Below are 7,515 nucleotides of genomic sequence, written 5' to 3' on the forward strand. Positions count from 1 at the left end.
AATGCCAAGCTCTTCATAAATAAATTTTATTTATAATCCGCATATCAACCTCGTAACTTAGGTGTCAATAGCCCCACTTTTCAAACAGGAAGTCCAAGACACAGACAGCCTATGTAACTGGCACAAGATCACCCAGCTAATAATCAGCAACGACAGGGCACAGGCCAAGGTCTTTCAGTCTCCCAAGCCTACATTCTTTCCATTGTCCCAGGCTCCGAGTTCTTACCTCCCACTTCCCAACTCAACTCCCCCCACTGCAATGTGATGAGCCTCCAGGAGGACTCCTTCCATCTTTCACAGTTTGAACCCCTGTGAGCAGTGGCTGAGGTAGGATGTGGGTTTTGCATGTATGTCTATTCATGGAGTAATAAGCAGTTACAGGGGGAAGGGTGATACTAAAATTAAACCAAATCAAACCATCAACTTTCATGCATTAGTTTCCTCTCACCTCTCCATAACTTTGTCAAAGGAATGTGTCTGTCATCTTATTCTTCCCTGAAATTGTGTTCCGGTGAAAATTTCTTTTCAAGGCTGTTCTCAAGGGAGAGGAACTGGTGATTTATAAAAGAGAGAAAGAAGGAAGAAGCAAAGAGAAGAGAAAAAATGAGGAAAAACAAATCCAGATGATCTTGGGGGTCTCATTTTCCTCCATTTGAGAGCTTAGGAAGATGATCACTCAACAGAAAAATCATAGATGTTCCTAGCAGCTGAGCTGAGACAGGGACTTATATAACAAGGCCTCTCTGTAAATCAGGTACAGTTCCACAAAACAGTTACCATTGTTCCAGAGTCAGTGGACTAGTGGTTCTCTTTCCTTAGCATAAAATGTGTAGAATTTTGCTGTGGAGGGTCCCTGTCCTAGAGACCTGTCCATGGTGTGTTCAGGCAAGCTCTGCCCACGGTGGACAAGGCTCTCTGTGGGATAACGAAAGCCGTTTCTGTGATATTCCTATCAAAAGTTGGAAGAGCCTGAATCTAGTCACAAGGAAACATCAGAAATACCAAAATGGAGAGACAGTCTAGAAAATACTTGCCTGTACTCTTCAAGAATATCAACGTCATGAAACACAAAGAAAGACACAGGAACCGTTCCAGATAGGAGACTAGAGAGACGACGGTGAAAAACAATGTATGATCAGAGATTTCCCTTTGCTGTAAAAAATATTAGTGGGCAATTGGTGGAATCTGAATAAAATCTATAGAGTGGTAATAGTATTGTATCAGTGTTAAAATCTTGATTTTGATCATTGTAAAGTGGATATATAAGAGGATGTTTTCGTTTGTAGAAAATACACACTAAAACACTTAAGGGGAAAAGATATCATGTCAGCAAATGAGAAAGCTGGAGAAGGATAAAGAAAATGTGATAAAACGTTAATATTTGAGAAATCTGAATGAAGGGGGTTCAGAAATTCTTGGTATTGTTTTTGTAACTTTTCTGTAAGTACAAATTTTTGTCAAAATTAAAGGTAAAAAAAAAAAAAAGTTGAACGTAAGTAAATGATCTGAAGGATTCCTATCTTGAAATCATTACGATTTAAGTCCCTCATGGTATAAATACTGCGATTCTACAATAACTATTTTTAGAAGAATAAACCATGGGATAATTCTTTAAGACCTCTATTTGTTCCTAATATAGAGTAAATATTAAGCCATGAGTTCAAATTTACTTGAACAAATTTTAAAAGATGTGAGTTATCAAAATCATTTCTCACCTTTATTCTTCAATCTAGTTCTCCTGAAATATAAAATGTCAAACAAAAGTTTGACAAATTAAATAAATATTAAATACTTGATTTGTTAGCATATTGATTTCAGATCATCTGGATTTATAGTTAAGTTGTATTTTCATGTCTACCTATGTTAAAAAGCACTGGAAACTTCTTTATGTGAACAAATAACACAGTTTAATGATGCTTATTTAAAAAGAAGTCTATAAGAAAAAGGTGTATAGTGTAGTGTGGAGAAAAGAACATTTCACAGAGACTCAGGAAACATTCTAGATAACTAGTTAAGTAATTTTATGACTTTGGACAAGTCACCTGACCTGAAAAATACACAAATTGGAACGTTATAATAGCAAAACAGGGCTCCCACTATGAGGTGGACATTTTATTTAAGCTTAAATAATCTCTAAGTTCCCTTTAAGTATCAACATTCTAACACTTGGAATATAGTGCATTTATTTTAAATGGTTATGGAAATGTATCATTGTGGCTGAACAACTTTTGGCCATAGCTAGGATGTATTGTTGCTACTGCTTAGGGAGGAACTCTACTGTGAAATGGGAAATGAATAGAGGAATTGCCTCTATATCCCAACACAGAGATGGACAGCCTGAGGGCTCACCCACTGGCTTTGGAAAAACGTTATCTTCCTCTTTCTGAAGGCCTACTTCCAGATGGCCTTCCCAAACTGACCACCCAACCTCCAGTTGCAATCCTCTCCTCCTCTGTCCTAGCAGCCACCCTGGAGGCCCACTCTGCAGAGCTGTCTAATGTCTCTGCATTACTCTGCTTCAGTGCTCTGCACCTGCAGTGGCAGCTGGGTCCTGGAGGTTCCTGAAGGCAGGTGTCCAGTCTCTAGGCCCATGGTGATCTGCACAAATTGGACGCTCACTCGGTACAGGAAGTACTGTAGGCTGACTAATTCAGGAACATAAACCAAACCATCCTAACTAAATCAACACAGCATTTCCGGAAACAGAAGCTGAGAGAGAGAGAATGGCTGCAACCTTGCAAAAAGCTCCACCTTTCACTTAAATCTAGGGGGAAAACCTAGGTTGAAGAAGAAGAAATCTGACTCTCACCCTCATTTCAAGCCACATTCCATCAAGCCTGTCAAGTGGCGGTTTCAGGCATAGCTCCGTCCAGGACTGGGCTTGGGACCCTCCTGGTTAGAGATCTTGCCTTCCACTTTCAGGTGTTGGGGTTCTAGAACCAAGTAGGAGAAATTTCCTACTTCCTGTGGTCCTGCAACCATGGTTTGTTATAGTCCAATCTCATTTGCTTACTCTCATTTCTAGCATGCCTGGGTGTTCACATTTCTTTGAGTTTGCATACACTGTGTCTTGTCTGAAATGCCATTACCCCCAGTCTCCATAGCAAACTCATCCTTCCTTGAAAATGAACCCAAGCAGTCACCTCTCCCAGGGAGTCTTTGGCACACTCCTGAACTCCTACATTTTGTGCACACGCTTGCTCCATTATAGAAAAGATCACATTGTGTCATATTTGTGTATTGCTGTGTCTGTCCTTCATGTTACTCTACAAATGCTTTGAAATTGTTAACCACATCAGTTATCCTTGGGTCTCCAGTGCTTAGCATATGCCTAGCTGCTGGCATGTTACAAAGTAGGAGTGAGGAAGGTTAAACAGACCTCAGGTCCTAGTCTGAAGCCCTCTGCACGGTCAGAAGTCAACCTGAAGACATAAGAAACTACAGACCAACAGAGTTTGAGGTTTCCAGTGTGTGTCTCTTGTCAATTACCAAATGCAAGGTCACTTAGATAGTAGTAGATGTAAAAGGCTGGGCTTTGAATCATTCCTTGCTGGTATAAAGATGTCCAATCCTTTCATTTAAAGGTTAAATACTCTAATTGGCCCACACAGGAAACATCACAGGAAATCATGTTTCAGTTCAGCCTCTGCTCTAATTCAACCACAATTTCAAAATAGTGCAGATTCTGGTAGAGATTGAGAAAGCAAAACTTCTTTGTTTAGCCAGCAGCTAAGATTCTGCTTTTGCTCAGTTCTCTTCCAAAACCCTTGCATACATATCTGATATTTCTTATCTCCCAAGGGAGTTCCTTAAGGGCAAGATTGTTTGCTGGACAAATATCTTCCTTCTACTTTGCCCCCTTCCTCCCAGGCACAGTGCCTGGCCCTAGGAGGTACTTAACATCTGATTATTAAATTAATTCATTAAAAAGTCTAGTCTTTATTTTTTAAATTCAAAGCGCAATAACCCCTGAGGTGCTTTGGGAATCTAGAGCCCTTTTCCCCATTCCCATGCCTCATTGTTAGGTGGGTGAGTATGGTTCTAGGGGACTTTCCTCTCCATTCCCAGTAAGATCCTTGCAAATATTGGAAGGAGAAAGTTTTCATCTAGAGTTCCCTGTGGTAACCTTACCCCCAGTGACTATAGTGGTTACAGAAAGCCAGGACCAAAGCTTAGCTATCACTTTCTGAGTCCATAAGACCTCAGTTATTAGTTATGGGGCCTGAATTAGAAATCATTGCAATATCAAGTTTGTTTTGCAAGTCATGCAAAGTTGGTGCATGTCATATTATATTTATCAATATTCTTGTTTTGAATACTAAGGATAATTTTATTTGGGGGAAACCTGAGGATCACAGTGGTCTTCCTGCCCTTTAAAAACAACCAATCTAAGCATCTCTTAGTGGTGTCTAGCTTTTACTTCTCAAAATACAGGTTCTGAGCATATCCTGTGTCCTTGACTCTGAGCTGGGTATTATGATTTATAGCAGTCCTTCTGTTTAGTGTCTCTAGGAATCACAGTGGGAGTCACTAACTTTACTTTTGAAAATTTCTCAAATGAAGAAGATCTGCATCTCCCAGCTGCCATTTAAAATAGCTATGACTGTTGGTTCTCTGCTCACTTTAAAATCACAAGACAAATCTTCTGAAGACCAGCGCATGTAGGAAATCTCCCCAGCTTCATCTTGTACAGATGGCTCTGGTCAACAGAAATGACCAGACAGAGAAATTCAAGTTCTGAAGCAATTTAAGCACATAAATGCCCTGACCCAAAGAGATATCAGACAATGGGAATCCGGTTAACTGAAACTCCTTCCGGCCTGATTGCCTTTTGAGGGTCACTAGAATCTTGTTCATAATTTTACTACCTGCAGTAAATATTTGCAAAAGTTTCAGGAAATTGTAAAGTTACTAGAGAGGTATATAGAGACTCCTAAGAAGATACCCTAGCCCACATAATATGGTTCAGGTCTCTGCTCTCAAACCAGATTAAAATATCACCAATCTTACCTTTTGCAGACTCTTTTCCTCAGTCCTTTAGGCAGAATTGGTGATTATCAACGAGGCGCCGAGACAAGGCTGGTGACACGGATGTCGGGGCTATTTGTGTAAAAGGAGAAGTGAAGGGGGAATAAATGTGATCACACTGTGACGACAGGAAGCCCAGATGAGGAGACGGAGGAAGTGGGGCTGGGCCCGCCCTCTTTAGCCTCAAAGATACAATCCTTCCCCCGTGGGTTTTAGAAGCTTACTCTACAACCCACCCAAATGTCTAAACCAGTTTCTCTGCAACTCAGGAAAAACTCGAAGTCCAAGTTAGTTCAGGCAGGAATCTATGAGAACTGGTGGGTTCTGGGGAGATTTTGGCATTGATTTTTGTCTAAAAAAGGGCAGTGCTTCTCAATCAAGGTGACATCTCAGAATTACCTGTGGATCTGTTCAAGAATAAGTATGCCTGACCCCACCATACTTCTTCAGTCCCATTCAGGTAGACAGACTGGAGTGGAACCCAAGAATCAATATTTTAAGAAGTTTTCTAGGACTGAGACTTAGGAATGTCTCTTAAGCCACTCCACCTTCTCTCCACCTTCCCTCCAACTACCTTCCAGAAGATCTGTAGTCTCCAGTTTGATTGGGTCACTATTTTCAGATTTCCATGTCTCAAAAGCTGGACTGTCCTTATGTAAGGGTATTGTCAGGGGCAAACTCCAAGGCACAATCCAGCGGGCACTAGTAGAAATGATTTGGTTAGTAGAGGGAGCTCCAGGTTTAGAGTCCCAAGATCTGGGTTTCAGTCCCAGCTTTATTTCTGTTAGCTGTGAGATACTGAGAAACTCTCAACCTCTCAGCTTCAGTTTATTAATAGTAACATCCAATAATAATTCTGCTATCTTCCTTTGCCCTGAGACATAAAGACTCTGGAATAACTTCTGGCCAGGGTTGGCTCATGCGGAAAGCTGAGTTAAACAAAGAAGAAAAGGTTCTTTACTGCAGACTGTGTTGTGTCAGTCCTTAATATTCTCTTAACATTCCCTAAATATGTAGCTTTTCCCAAACTTGTTTGATCATAGAACAATGTGTGTGTGTGTGTGTGTGTGTGTGAGGTATTTCTCAGGGAACAATTTTTCAGTGTAACTATACTTCAGGAAATGCTGTTATAAACTCTCCTCTCTTCAGCTGGCATCACTCTGAGAAATCACTGCCCCTCATCCGAGGCTGCTGTCACACTGACAGGCCCCCGAAGTGGAGTAATTGAAGAAAGACTTCTTGATGAGTTTGATTACTATCTCTCTGTGTCAAAGATGCACATCTCTATGTGCAACCTGGTCTCTCACTTGAGTGCCACACAGGCACCTCAAGTACAGTATCCAAAATTCAGCTTAGTAAACTCAGCTTCCTCCCACTCAGCCTGATTTCCACCCCCTCACCCCCATTACCATCTCAGGGAAAGCTTGACTAAACTCTCAGTTCCCCAAGTCAGATTCAAAGCATCCTTTTAGGCTACACTCTCTCCCACACTACCACATATTATTGCTAAAAAATGATTAAAGAAGACAATTTTGGTGACAGGAGCAAATTTTATTTAACACTTCTTGAAGTAGATAGTCTCTATTCAGAGAACTGCAAAGTGGGGCAGAAAGCAGGAAGCTTTTATAGAATAGAAAATAAAGAGAAAAATATCTGGTTGACTGGGGCCACATAGTCAAACTTGTTTGGGGTGAGAAGGAACAAGGAAATAAGTATAGCGCCTAGAGTTGACGTGTTGACCAGTCAAGCAAAGCATTTACAAGGACACAAAAGTTATAAAAAATTTCAGTTTGCTGACATGGCACCTGGGGCAGGAGCAGCTCCATCCTGGGCCTAAAGAGTTATGTCAATGCTATCAACCACCAAGTCTTTTAAATTATACCTTTGCCTAAATGTTTTTCAAATCAGGTTACTTCTTATCACTCCAGGGCCATTACACTAATCCTTGTCTCTCACCTGGGTCACTGGATACCAGCCTCCTTCAAGATCAGCTTGGGTGTTTTCTGCCTCAGTCCCGAAGAGCACCTTCTAAAAATGCATATTTAATCATGTCACTCCCCAGTTTAAAACTCTTCAATGGCTTCCCATAGGTTTTAAGCAGGTCCTATTAACTCCTAACACTCAGCTGTCCAGTCCTTCCCCACTCCCACCCCCACTGTACTGTCATACTGGTTATTGAATTCCTTTGAATTGCTTGAACAAATCACTCTAGTTCTCTTTCTTTCTCTCTCTCACTCGCCCTCCCTCCCTCCCCTCTTGTCTTTGGAATATTCTCTCACCTCTAGACTCAAAGCTCTGTAAACCTCTGTGTTGCTCTGTGTATGTTGAACAATTGTGTCTGGCACATAAGAGGTGCTCTATAAATGTTTGAATAACTTCAGGCCTGAAAGTTAGGAGAACTGGAGATTTTGGAAGGGAGGAGAAAGTAAGAGAAGGAGAGAGAGATAAGTAGAGTGAACATCTATGGAGAGAGAAGTGGTTATTAGA

General features: G+C 41.0%; 1 protein-coding gene across 1 annotated transcript in view; it reads right to left on the minus strand.

Annotated features, from left to right (window-relative positions):
* Positions 1–6,671, minus strand: part of CD53 (CD53 molecule) — a 33,554-nt gene extending 26,883 nt beyond the window's left edge. The window contains exon 1 of the mRNA XM_082437572.1: positions 5,011–6,671. The gene's annotated coding sequence lies outside the window, so the exon portion shown is untranslated. The remainder of the gene's footprint in view (positions 1–5,010) is intronic.
* Positions 6,672–7,515: the final 844 nt, after the last annotated feature.

Source organism: Balaenoptera physalus, assembly GCF_965194825.1.
Source record: "Balaenoptera physalus genome assembly, chromosome: 1".
Classification (NCBI taxonomy): domain Eukaryota; kingdom Metazoa; phylum Chordata; class Mammalia; order Artiodactyla; family Balaenopteridae; genus Balaenoptera; species Balaenoptera physalus.